General features: G+C 48.3%; 3 long non-coding RNA genes across 3 annotated transcripts; all 3 read right to left on the minus strand.

Moving 5' to 3' along the window:
• Positions 1-897: 897 nt before the first annotated feature.
• Positions 898-2,902, minus strand: LOC132540215 (uncharacterized). Its single transcript, XR_009551422.1, has 4 exons — positions 2,853-2,902; positions 2,086-2,169; positions 1,641-1,774; positions 898-1,207 (listed from the first exon to the last, which is right to left on the minus strand). It is a non-coding gene; the product is annotated as an uncharacterized LOC132540215 (long non-coding RNA).
• Positions 2,903-3,769: 867 nt separating this feature from the next.
• On the minus strand, positions 3,770-6,405 carry LOC132540410 (uncharacterized). Its single transcript, XR_009551598.1, has 2 exons — positions 5,688-6,405; positions 3,770-3,965 (listed from the first exon to the last, which is right to left on the minus strand). It is a non-coding gene; the product is annotated as an uncharacterized LOC132540410 (long non-coding RNA).
• A 250-nt stretch (positions 6,406-6,655) lies between these two features.
• Positions 6,656-7,989, minus strand: LOC132540216 (uncharacterized). The gene is made up of 3 exons (XR_009551423.1): positions 7,519-7,989; positions 7,083-7,348; positions 6,656-6,732 (listed from the first exon to the last, which is right to left on the minus strand). It is a non-coding gene; the product is annotated as an uncharacterized LOC132540216 (long non-coding RNA).
• Positions 7,990-13,518: the final 5,529 nt, after the last annotated feature.

The raw sequence follows: 13,518 nt of genomic DNA on the forward strand, positions 1-13,518 counted from the left end.
TGGTTTGAGCCCCCGGGCTGCCCACCTGTAGGGGAGTCACTTCACAGGCAGTGAAGCAGGTCTGCAGGTGTCCCTCTTTCTCTCCCCCTCTCTTCCTTCTCCTCCTCTCTCCATTTCTCTCTATCCTATCCAATAACGATGACAACATTAATAACTACAAGAATCCAAACTCAGACAACAAAACGGGAAGCAATCAATAAATACATATGCAAAAGAAAACAGGAGATGAAAGAAATTAATGTCCATCTCATTGTGTGTGGATTTCAAAGGACTCTGCTGTGCAGGGTGAGAGGTCACTATGGGTGCCTTCTGGTGCATCCCAATATCAAACCATTGGCTGAGAAGCTCAGACAGAGGCTGGCCAGAGAAGCTGCAGACAGGGACTGATGTTACAATAGGCCAGGGAGGAAATCTGCTTGTTCAGGTCAAGATGCTCTGAGCCCAGCATTTCTGAACTCTGTCCCCAAAGAGGTGGGTGTGGGCAAGGGCTGAGATTCACACATCCCCTTCCAAAGTTCTCAGACGTGGACCCATCCCTGGTGCCTACTCTGTGTGGGGCACCCGTGTGTGAGCTGGTCTTCATCTTCTCTGGTCTTGTCCACAGGGATTGATGGGAATACAGAGTGAGTAGACCTGCCCAAGGCCACACACACCCTAGACTGGACCAGCCCTCCTCACTCTGCAGTGCTGCCTAGTGTAGGCCTTGCTGGTTTAAAACACAATGTGCTTGTCAGTTTTAATCAAATAGAGATGGGAATGAAAGCTGAAATGAAAAATAGGTACCTTCCTGAGAAAACTGTGTGGTCTTCACTGGGCCCATGCTGGCTTCTCTGTGTGCTAATGGGGACTCAGGTGTCCCCTCCAAGTGCAGTACACCAGTGGTCCCCCAGTCTGTACTGCTCTGAATGGGGCTAATCTTAGGATCTCTGAGTTCCTCTGAGAGCAGTGTTCCCCACTGTGCTGCAACCCTGAGTGGAGCTTGGAAAGCGTTTTCTTGCTCATGTAGATTGGAATGAGTTTACACCTTTAAGTTCAGAGATAATAATGATCACGGAATGCAGTAGGTACCTTGGTGTTGGCATTGGCAGTTCCTCCTTTACTCCTTCTGTATAATGTCTGTGCTGTAGGTTGGCTGGATGGATGGATGCTGGTGATCCCAAAGCTGTGGGCAGGCTTCTCTCATCCCCAGTGGCACTGCCTCACTAGCCTTTCTCACAATGGATTAAGGAAGGTCAAGGGACTGTCTACCAGATTACAACTGGTAGGTAACCCCGTTGCTTTTCTTCCTAAAGCAGTCCCTGGGGCTGAACATTGTGGACATATTGGATCAATACCAGGGTAGCAGGCAGACTCAGAAAGGGTGGGCCAACCTTATTGGGTACAGCCCTAGGCTCCCTCCCACATAAAGAAGGCCTGGAGAAGAGGCCTGGAGGTTCCACACTGCACTCACTCCTCAGGTACTCCCTGACTGACCCTTCTGCCTCACAGTGCCTCCAGGAGCAGGCAGGGTGTTTGGGTGCTCTTCAGTTACTCAGAGGGGTGCAGGGGCTGAACCCCTACAGAATATGGAATCAGAGACAGTACTTGCTCTGTGTGGGAATCTCTGTGGGTCCCTCCTTTGTGTGGAGAGTTCACACTACCAGAGTCTGGGGGTGTCCCTTTCTCACTCCAGGTCTCTATGGCATGTTGTTCTATGCTCCTCTCGATTATGCTCCACTGCCTGCGCTTCTAGGAGACCCTGCTGGTGATCCCACTGGCTCCACTGACACATGTCCTAAATCCCATGATACCCCTGCTAGGCCTGCTTGTGTGGATGCAGGTTCCTGGTGCAGGGAAATCTCACCCCGTCAACAGGCAGGATTATTTCAATGTGGTACCATAATGGACACATGGAACTGGGAAAGTGGAAATGTGTCACTAGTGATACTATGAAGAAACATTAGAAAACATAAATGAGATTTGAATTCTTTAATAACTGTCATCCATCTTCAAAGAAATATTTCTCTAACATGTGAAGGAAAAAGACATCTACAGATCATCACCCTAGCACCTATAATGTCAGGGGTTGAACGTGGGAGCACTTACATTTTTCTCTCCAGCCTCAGCCAAGTCTTAACCTCCTGGGCAGCAGTTGCCTTATTCCATCATATGTAAGAGAACAAGAGTCACCTGCATAGGACAGTCATCATATTAGAGCTAGGAAATGACATGAAACCATTCATTTAATATATGGGAATAAATGTGCAAGTGCAGAGGGGTTTCCCATGTTCTCAAATTAACACAGTGGCTTTATTAACGGTCTAGAAAGCCTTTCTCATCTACATTTTGACCAGCTCTGTTGTTCTTAGGTCCAGAAGGTGAACGACTTTGTTTTTAGTCTCTTCATCACAGTGTCTGTCTTTCTGTCCTCTCTCTGTTTCAATGTGGCAGGTACTCCTTGTCTCTTCATCAGGTGTTACACCAGGACCAGATGAGTCCTTGGCTCTGAGGAACGGCTGCTGTGGGTTCTGACAGGGAGACATGAGGGTGGTCATGTTGTGGAGTAGGAGTGTGAAGGCCACTCCTGACCAAGTCAGGGATGCAACACATGAGGAAGCCTCTGCAGAGCTTGCAACCCTCATTATCTCTCTGCCCAGGATGCTCACTGGCCAAGTGCTCTGATGGAGTCACCAGACTGTGCATGAAGCTCTGTGTGGAGCTTTTGTTACGTAGGTCCAAGTGCCTACATAACAGTAGAGTGTTTCCCACTGGAACCAAACCAGAGTGGAGCTAGGAAATGCTGATTGTGCTAATCCTGTATCATAGTTTAATGAAGTCTGGAGATCAGAAAGATCATGAAGTGAAAAAATTACCTCCCTGTTGGAATTGTCCAATCTTCCTCTTGCTCTGCCTGTGCTCAGGGTATCTGAAAGATGGTTAAACCACAGCTGTGTGGATGCTTCTCCCATGCCTGCTACTGGTACCTTACTATTCGCCTTTCACACCTGGGATTAAAGAAAGTCACTGGCCTGTTGCCACTGTCAGGGCCTGCAACCCCACGTGCTTTTGTCTCTAAAGCCGCTCTCATGGGCTGCATATTGTGGGAATGAATGGCTTCTCTCAGGGTGGAAGCCCAGAGTCAGCAATGGGCCCAAAGCTCCTGCTCTGGGTGCCCTTCTTGGGTGTAGTCCTTGGGCCAGGCCCCCATGGTGAATGTAGACTGAAGGGGCCTGGAGGCTCTTTGCTGCTGCACTCACTCCTCAGTTGATCCCTGTGTGTGTGTGTGTCACCTCCCCACAGCTCCTCCCAGAGAAGGCAGGGTATGCAGAGCCTCTATACTTATTCAGAGGGGAACAGCAGCTACACTCCACACAGCCCGTGTGTCCTGCCTGCAGTGCCAGCTCTGTGTCTGTGAGGAAAGCTCCAGTTGTCCCTCCTGCTCCAACTATCCATGCTAATTGTGAAGAGCTCACTGTAGGAGAGTCAGAAGTCCACTTGTCTGTCCTGATCTCTGTGGCAAACTGGTCTCTGGTTCTGGTATGTCCTCCACTGGCTGCCATCCTCCGTGATGCTCCTGCAGATGTCACTGGCCCCACTGACATGTGCCCCAATGCCCATGGCATCCCTGTCCCCAGCCTGCTCTTATGGTCACAGGCCCAGGTACACAGGAGACTCATCCCAGCCAACATGCAGAGTTGTTCTAATGTTGCACCAGAATCAGTTCATTTAATTGTGGGAATAGCAGTGTGTCACCACTGACATTATGAAGGGAATATTTGAAAAACATGCATGAGATTCAAATTCTTTAATAGCTGCCACTCATCTTCAAACACTTATTATTTCCCTCACCTAGGATGGAGAGAGACCTACCCAGATCATCTCTCTGGTACATGTACTATCCTAGATCTACCTTGAGAGCACTTATGGTTCTCTCCATCTCCGGCCAAGGCTTAACCTCCTTGACAGCAGTTGCCCCGTGCTGTTAGCTGTAAGAGAAAAAGAGTAACCAGCATGTCACAACTAGCATGGCAGAGGTAATAAATGACATAAAACCATGCCTTGGATTGAATGCACAAGAGCAGAAGTGCTAATCCAGAGGGGTTTCTCATGCTCTCGAGGGTTAATCACAGACCATTGCTTCCCTGACTGGGAAGCTTTGACCATCTGCACTTGGTGGAAAAGCAAGGGTGGCCAAAATGTGTACAGCTTGCCTAGTCTCCTCTCTCATATCTGTGTCTTACAGCTTGGCTAGTCTGTCACATCTATGCCAGCATTCTGTCTTATCTATCTCTCTCTCTCTCTCTCTCTCTCTCTCTCTCTCAACCTCCTTCCTCACTACCTGAGGTAGACCCTCTGTGTTTCTTCCTAGAATGTCACCCAGGACCCATGGAGTCTCCATCTCTGAGGAAGGACTGGTTGCCTGTGTGTTTGTCTGTGTGGCCAACAGACAGGTGGGTAGCTACTTTGTGGTAGTGCAGCAGCTCCAGAGAAATTGGGAAGCTGAACCTGAGCAGAGTTGACAACTCCAGAGTCTGTTTGAAGGCTGTTTCTGACAGAGTCAGGCATCCACCATGAGAGCAATTCCCTGCAGAGCTTGCAACTTTTCTGATCTTTCCCAAGGCTGCTCACTGGCCAAGTGCTCTGAGGCAGTCACCCAGGCTGTCCAGCTCTGCATGGACCTTTCATGAAGGATGCCGCAGCACCCCTGCTGGGCACTGCTTCTCACTGAAAACAAACTTGAGCTGAGCTATGGACCCCTTTTCTCGCTACTTCCAGAAATCTCTATGTGCTTAGAGTTAATAAATAGAAAAATCATGAGGTGCAATAGTTAGTTACCTTCCTGTTGGCATTGTCCAATCTTCATTTCTTTTAGATGCCCTAGCTGTGGTCAAGCACATTTGAAAGCTGTTGACACCAGAGCTGTGGGGAAGCCTCTCTCACCCCTGCAGTTGCTACCTTACTGCTTATGTTTGTCACCTGGGATTGAAGACGTTCATAGGTGTGTTTACAATATCAGGCGTGATCATCACATGAGGTTCTTTCCCTAGAAGCAGCACCATGGGCTGAGTACTGTGGGCACTATTGGCTGGATCCCTGGTGGCACACCACACTCAGCACTGGGCCCACAGCTCATACTCTGGTGTTCCTATTGGGTGCAGCTCTAAGCTCCCTCCCACTGGATGAAGGTAGACTGCAGGGGTCTGGGGGCTCCTCACTGCACTTGCTCCTCAGCTGCTCCCTGCCTGCACCTCCCTGCACACAGCTCCTCCAGGAGAAGCCAGGGTGTACAGAGCCTCTTTATTCACTCAGAGGGGAGCAGGGGCTGAACCCCACAGCACCCAGGTTTTCACCTTGCAGTGCCAGCTCTTTCTCTGTTGGGGAAGGTTCTCTGGTCCCCTGTTAGTGGGAAGAACTCACTCTATCAGAGTCAGGGGTTTATTTCTCTCTTCAGGTCTCTTTCCAAGCTGGTATGTGCTCCTGTGGCCTGCCTTCCACTGCCTGTTGTCGTAGTGACCCTCCTGCCAATGCCACTGGCCCCACTGTCAAGTACCCTAAAGCCCATTTTCCTACTGTCCTGCCTGCTGGTACGGCCAGAGGCCCTGAGTGTGTCACCAGTGGTATGAGGAAGGAAATAGTAGAAAACGTGAATGAGATTTAAATTCCTAAGTTCCTTCCACACATTTTCAAAGACATATTATTTGTCTTACGTGTGAGGGAGAAAAATCTGCCCAGGCCACTGCTCTGGCACATGTGATGTCAAGGATTGAATTTGGGAGCACTTACTGTTTTCTTCAACTCCATGCAAGACTCCACTTCCTGGCCTCCAATTTCCATATGCTGTCATTTATAAGAGAAAAAGAGTGACCTGCATATCACAATCCTGCCAGAGCCATGAAATGATATAAAGCCATATATTTAACTCAATGTGTGAAATAAGAAGTGTAAATCCAGAGGAGTTTCTCATGCTCTCAGATGAATGTAGACCCTTCCTTCACCAGCTAGGAAGGCTTAACTGTCTACACTGGTGTGTTGGACGGCCAGAAGGTGTACAACCTGCTCCTAGTTTCTTCATCTCTTTCTGGCATTAGGTCATCTCTCTTTCTCTCTGTCTCTGTCTCTGTCTCTCTTTCTCTCAGAGGCAGGCCCTCTTTACTCTTCCTAGGATGAGACCCCAGCTTCATAGGAGTCCTTGTCTCTTAGGATGGCTTGTGTGTGTGCTGGCTGATATGCAGAAAGGTTGTTGGCTTTGTTGTGAAGGAGAAGGAGGTAGAGTGGGTAGCTGGATCTTAGAAAAGAGGACAAATCATGAGTTTGTGTAAAGCCCGTTCCTGACTGAATCATGTATCCAACACCCTAGGCATATTCTGCAGAGGTTGCAGCCCTCCTTATCTCTGCCCAGCATGCTTACCGGCCAAGCTCTCTATGGAGTCACCCAGGCTGTGCAGGCTGTTATAGGAGCTTCCATTAAGGGTGATTTAGCACCTGGCAGTGCAGTGTTTCCCACTGGTATTTAATTTGAGTGGAACTAGGGACCTCTGTTTGGGCTAATTTTAAGTGCATTGTGATTATGTCACTTATAAGAGACCAAAAAGATCAGGAAATGCCATAGTTACCTTCCTATTGGAATTGTCCAATTTCCTCTCATGCTGACTTTTGCATGTGCTGAAGGGGACCAGGATGTTGGTGACCTCACAGCTGTGGGGAGGCCTCTCTCCCACCTGCTGGTGTCTCACTGCATAATCCCCTTCTCACCTGGCATTGAGGAAAGCCATGGGCATGTTTACCAGATCAGTGCTCATAACATCCATGTTTTTTTTTTTTTCAAGAAGAGGTACAACTGGCTGAGGTTGTGAGCACATTGCCTTCAACCCTGGGTGACTTGTCACAGTCAGCAGTGGGCCCACAGCTTATCCTCTGGGCACTCTTAGTCTGCATTGCTCAAGGCAGCCACCCACATAATGAAGGCAGAGAGAAGGGCCCTCTTGAGGTCCTCAGAGAGGTGAAGGAGCTGAGCCCTCACAGAATATGTGGCCTTCCTGCACTGCAGGCTCTTTCTCTGTGGGGGAAATTCCAGTGGTCTCTTTTCAGTCTGAAGAACTCACTCTAGCAGAGCCAAGTGTCCACTTCTCTCTCCAGGTCTCTGTGGCAGCTCCTCTCTGCTCCTCTGGCTTGTCCACCAATGCCTGCTCTCTAGGAAGTCACTGGTCCTACTGACAGGTGCCCTTCAGCCCCTGTTACCCTGGCCCCTGGCCTACTGGTGTGGTCACAGGCCCAGCACACAGGAGACTCAACCCAGTCAGCATGCGGAATCATTTCACTGTGGGCACCAGAATCAACCCATCTAGTAGGGGGCAGGAGCAGTGTGTCACTAGTGAAGTTAGGAAGAAATATTAGAAAAGCATAAATGAGATTTAAATTCTTTAATAGCTGCTAGACATCTTCAGAGATTTATTACTTGTCTAATGTGATGGAGAGAGACCTACACAGACAATCCCTGTGGCACATGTGCTGTCAAGGATTGAACTTGGAAGCACTTACTTTTTGGTCCAACTCCAGCCTAGGCTCCACCTCCTGTGCTGCAGTCCCATATGCTGTCATATATAAGAGAAAAATAGGAACCTGCACATCACAGCAATCTTATCAGTGTTAGGAAGTGATATCAATGCATTCATTTAACTGAATGTGTAAGAGTACAAAGGCAAATCCAGAGAAGCTCTTAGATGAACACATACCCATCCCTTCCTCACCGGGAAGCCTTGACCATCTAGACTTTGGGAGAAGTGTGAATGGTGGCCAGAAGCTGTACAGCTTTGCTTGTAGTCTCTTCTTCACTGTGCTTGGTATATCTCCTCTCTCTCTCAGTCTCTCTCTATATATATCTATCTCACTCTCTCTTTCTCTCTCAATCTCTATGTCTCTACCAAGGACTCTTGATTGTCCTCCCTGTGCAGGTTCCAGGACCAGAGTAGGTCCTGGATCAGAAGAAGAGCTGAGTGAGTGTGTACTTATGTGGAGACTCGAGGATTTCTGTGTTCTGAGAATGAGTACCTGAGTTAAAATAAAACTCAAGGGTCTGTGTGAAAGCTGCTTGTGAGTCAGGATCCACCCTGTCAGCTGTGTGCTGCCCAGAGAACAGCCCTCCTGGACTCTGCCCAGGATGTTCATCAGCCAAGTGCCCTGTAGGAGTCGCCCAGGGTCTCCATGAAAACACTGTGTATCTGTGAGTGTTTCTGGATTCTGAAACTTGCTCATATTAGTGCTAACACACTAAAACTGCTAAGGCAGACTTAGTCTGTTCTCTCCTCCAGTAATCGTTAAAAGGAGTCTGTGTAAGGCTGGACTGTTTGACAGACAAGACAGGTCACAGAGGAGGAGCAGGGAACTGTCCTGCATGTAGGCTCTATTTGTTTGGTTTGAGATTCACACTGTACCTGGGCCTCCTCCCACTCAGAATAGAGGGATCAGAGGAGCATCCCCTAGACACTTACTGAGCAGGTCTTTGCTGAGGGTCTCCAGGTCCCTCTAATCTGGTGTGTCCTGTGCTGCAGATGATACTCCTGGGGGTGGGGAGGCAGACTGGCCATGGTCACAGGGTACAGCTAGCATCAGTCCTGCACCTGCGTCGCTCCAGAGCCCCAACTGCTGGCCACACTGCCCTGCAAGTCCGCTGTTCTACAGGTCACTGTGTTCAAGACCAGTGTTGCACCCTGGTCCACACCACGGGGGGAAGCTGCTGGTGTCTCTCTCCCTATCTATCTCCTCCTGCCTTCAAAGTTGCTATTCAAAGGAAAAATATATAAATAGGACCACAAGGATAGTGGGGGGGGGGTCACTGTGCAGGCATCAAGCCTGGTGGCAAGAAATTAAAGCGTAACATGGGAGTGGATGCCAAGCCCCTACAGGCTTGTGTTGACTATATCTATATCAATACTTTTATTACATACATGCAACAAAAAATGGAGAGCAGAAAATAAGACTACTTCCAGGAGCAATGTGTAGCATTGTGAAGGAACCAAGACCCAGCAATTACCCGGAAGTACTGAAATAAAAGGTTCATACAATAAACTAATAGAATAAAACATAAAATATGCTTTAATCTAGTAACTTAAAAATAGATATAGTAAAAACTAAGTAAAATAATGAAGTAAAAAACCCCAAATGAAAAAAGTTAAATTGAAAAGTAAATTTAAATAAAGAACAAAAATCAAACAGTGTTGGTGGCTGTCCCCCTGGTTAAGCACACACATTGCCACACGACAGTGTGTGTGGATCTGAGTTCCAGCTCCTGCTCCCCACCTGCAGGGAGAAGCTTCAAAATCTGTGAAACAGGTACAGCAGGTGTCTATTTCTACTTCTCTAATTTCCTCTCTTCTCTAAGTTTAAGTCTACTGAATAAAAATAAAATAAAATAATCACAAGACATGTAAGCTAAATGTGCAGAGCCGCCAGGCGGGTGATGAGGGTGTGGATTTCATAGTCATCATGGCTCCCAGCTCTGGACTTCACTGTGGGAGTGGTCTTTGGAGGGGCTGCAGCACTTGCAGTTAGACCTGCAGATGAAGGGGCAGGAAAGGCGGGGACCCCAGTTGGGGCTGTGGTGGTCTGCCTGGGTCTGCAGTCAGAACTTGAAGCTCTGAGGGACCTGAGGGTTGCTCTTGGCAGTGCCCCCATCACCCCTGTTGCTGTTGCTGTTGCTGTTGCTGGGGTCAGCTCTGGACACTGCAGTGGGAGCTGTCCTTCCCACAGCCTTGGCCCTGCCAGGGTAGACCTCTGCCATGTATATGACAAATGTAGGGATAGTACTCCTGGCTGTGGGGGTCTGCCGCGTCTGTGCTGGGTCAGTCTCAGAGCAAGAGCCGGGGGATTTGGAGCCCATTGCACCCAGGGCGCCAGAGGAGGACAAGGCAGTGGCTGAGGGACCCTGGGACACAGTCCCCTGCTTGGAGCGAGCATGTCTCAGGGTGTCCGAGTCACTCCCCCCCCTGGGCACGGTGATGTCTGCTGTCCCTTTGGAGGGGGCTGCAGTGCCAGCATCACCAGCAGCCTGGGCAGCAGCAGAGGGGGGATGGCTCCTCTTCTGGGCTCCCTTCCTAGGAGCTTTGGTTGAGGACCCCCGTGTGCCTATTGGCGCAGCCCTGCCCACAGTGACCTGCAGGACCCCTGAGCTGTCAGAGGAGGCATGGCTTCTAGTCTTAGGTCTTGTGCCTCTGCTCCTCTTCTGCCCAGAGGTCCCAGACATGTCACCCTGTTCCATGATGGGTAATTAGGGAGGACACACCCCAGAAGGAACCTTGAATTGCTTGGACTGAGCTGGAGTAGGATCTGAATATTCCAGGGCTAATATCTCCGCACAGGTGTGTGTGTGTGTGTGTGTGTGTGTGTGTGTGTGTGTGTGTGTGTGTGTGTTAGAGGCGGGACCCAAATGTGGCCAAGGGAGGCCAACCCCCCTCCCTGGCCCCACCCACACCCCTCCCCTCCCCTAATCCCACCCCTTAGTGTTCCTGTCCACCTTGTATAGGTGCTGTTGATCCCAGGACAAGCCCTCAATTTCTGAATAGAGGACAGGAGGCGGCAGTTCACTGCGTAGGGAACAGTCCTGGAGAGAGCAATCTCTTGATCAGAGGTCAACTCAGAATCAGAGATGCCAACTTCATGACCTATTGCCAGGAGACCAGTGGAAGCAGTTGGCCAGGGCAGCCCAAGTCCAGTGGGGCTGGGGGGTCTGGGCGAGGTCATCCCCACAGTGACAGTCTTGGACCTCCAGGGACTATCTGGGTGCTGGTCTGGAGGGTGACAAGCCATCTGAAAGAAGCATGTCCCCTCCCACTGTAGCAACCCCAACCTATACTGAGTGCTGGGGGGTGGCTTTTCTTAACCCCCCCCCCATCAGATGTGGACTGTCCCAGTGCTCTGTGATTGGTGGAAAGTGTCTTTCTAGTGTCAGTTCAGGTGATGGTGTTCCATGACTTTCCCTCCCCCAACCCATGGTAGGAATGTTCCACTTTTTATTGGGCACATTTGCATACCTGATAGATAGGGGGGCATTCACTGTATCCCACTGAGTATTGAAACCTACTCTTAACTGTCTGGTTGTTAATGTGACTCATCTTATTAATACTTGTTTCATGTATGTGCTGCTCCTTATTTGGTTCATGGACAGGGTAATCCATGTAATACCTTCATGTTATTATGGGTCCCTAATCATCATGCAATGCCCTACATATATTTTACCCTTACACGTGGGGATCTATGTTGCGATGTAAGTCAAGTTGTTCCTTCCCTATTTAAAGTCACCTTCTGTTAGTGGGAGCAGCTTTCTACCATTGACTTGGTGCTGCTTTGTCTTAGAAGCTCAGCTGGGTTTCTTGTAGAGAGCAAGTCAACAACTGGTGTTGGGGAAATTGGGTTGAAACCTGCACAAGAAACTGGACCACAACATTCCACTGCACAGAAAAGAGAACTCCAGATAGGTCAAGGGCTTGAATGGTAGACCAAGACTGTCAAGTACTTAGAAGAAAACCTTTGCAGAAGTTGTCTCCATCTAGTCCAAAAGACAAAAACAAAAATAAAACAATATGGCTACATTGAACTGGAAAGCTTCTGCATAGCAAAAGAAACCACCACCCAACATTAAGCTATTCCTTCGAGAATGGGAGATTTTTACATGCCGTACATCAGACAAAATATGAATAAACAACTAAATATGTGGAACGCTCCCCAAACTCGTGAGAACAGTCCAACAAATAACCCTATCTGGAAACAAGGAGAGCATAGCACCGGGGACTATTCACCACAGAAGAGAACCAAAAGGACAACAGATATGGAAAAATGCTCCCGGTCATTGATTATTGGAGAAATGCAAATAAGGACAACAGTGAGATGCCACTTCACTCTAGTGAAAATGTCATACAGCAGAAAGGATAGCAACAAGAAATGCTAGAGAGGGTATGGGGATAAGACAACCCTTTGAAGTGGCCGGGTGGTAGCATAGTGGGTTAAGCACACGAGGTGCATGGTGCAAGGACTTGCGAAGGGATCCTGGTTCGAGCCTCCAGCTCCCCACTTGCATTAGTGTTGCTTCAGGGCTAGTGGGGCAAATCTGCAGGTGTCTCTTTTTCTCTCCCCCTTTCTGTCTTCCCTTCCTCTCTTCATTTCTCTCCGTCCTATCCAACAACAAAAGCTATGAAAACAATAGCAATAACAACTACAAGGAGCACAGCAACAGGGGCAACCAAATGGGAAAAAAATGGCCTCCAAGAGCAGTGGATTCATAGTGCAGGCACTGAGCCCCAGTGATAACCATGGAGGCAGAGAGAGAGAGAGAGAGAGAGAGAGAGAGAGAAAGAAAGAAAGAAAGAGAAAGGAAGGAAGGAAGGAAGGAAGGAAGGAAGGAAGGAAGGAAGGAAGGAAGGAAGGAAACAATTGGAACTACTTGGGGGAATGTGAATTTATCCAACTCTTATTAAAAGTAGTCTGGAGAGGTTTTAAAGGCTAGAAATGGGCCTACCCTATGAGCTGCTAATTTCTTTCTTGGGAATATATGCTAAAGAATTAAACACGATCCTTCCAAAATTTCTATGTATACCTGTGTTTATAAGAGCACGATATATGATAGCCAAAAACTGAAAGTAATCTAGGTGTCCAAAAACAGATGAGAAATTAACTTGTGTTTGGGGGCCAGGCATAAACACACCCAGTTAAGCACACAGAGTAGTAAGTTCACAAAGTACTAAGCTCAAGGACCCGTGCTAGGATCCAGGTTCAAGGCCCCTGCTTCTCACCTGCAGGTGGTGGGATGCTTCACAAACTGTGAAGTTGGTCTGCCGTTATCTATCTGTTTCTCTCCCTCGCTATCTTCCCATCTTCTCTCGATGTCTCTCTGTCCTATTGCATTAAATTGGGGAGAAAATGGCTGCCAGGAGCAGTGGAGTCCTAGTGCTGACGCCACCCCCAGTAATAACCCTGGAGAGACAAAATATGTGTGGTGTATTTGCACAATGGAAAACTACTCAGCTATTAAGAAGGATGAATTCACCCTCTTTACCTCAACTTGGATGGCTACGAAAGAAGTCATGTTAGGTGAGATACGCCAGAAAGAGAAGGATGAATTTGAAATGATCTCACTCTTTGACAGAAGTTGAGAAATAAGAACTGAAAGGGGGGACACAAAGTAGAGCCTGGACTATATTTGGAGCCTTGCAGCAAACTCTGAATGGAGTAAGAGCCTTTTCAGGTCCTGGTAAAAGAAGGTGGAGGAGTATCTATTTGAGGCTGAAAGTTTTTTCTTTTCTTTTCTTTTTAGAAAACATATTTTACATATGTGCCCACAACTGTGTTTACTATACACCATTACTCTCCTAAATGAAAAATCACTAGTAACAGATGTAAAGTACAGTTTGTTTACTTCAAAAAATAGAAACAGAGGCAGAGAGAGAATGAAAAGGCCTAGGTAGAGAGAGACAGAGAGGGATAGGGTTAGGGAGAGAGAGAGAGAGGAAAAGAGGGAGGAAGAGAGGGAGAGGAAGAGAGGGAGAGGCA

This window comes from Erinaceus europaeus, chromosome 9 (assembly GCF_950295315.1).
Source record: "Erinaceus europaeus chromosome 9, mEriEur2.1, whole genome shotgun sequence".
Lineage (NCBI taxonomy): Eukaryota > Metazoa > Chordata > Mammalia > Eulipotyphla > Erinaceidae > Erinaceus > Erinaceus europaeus.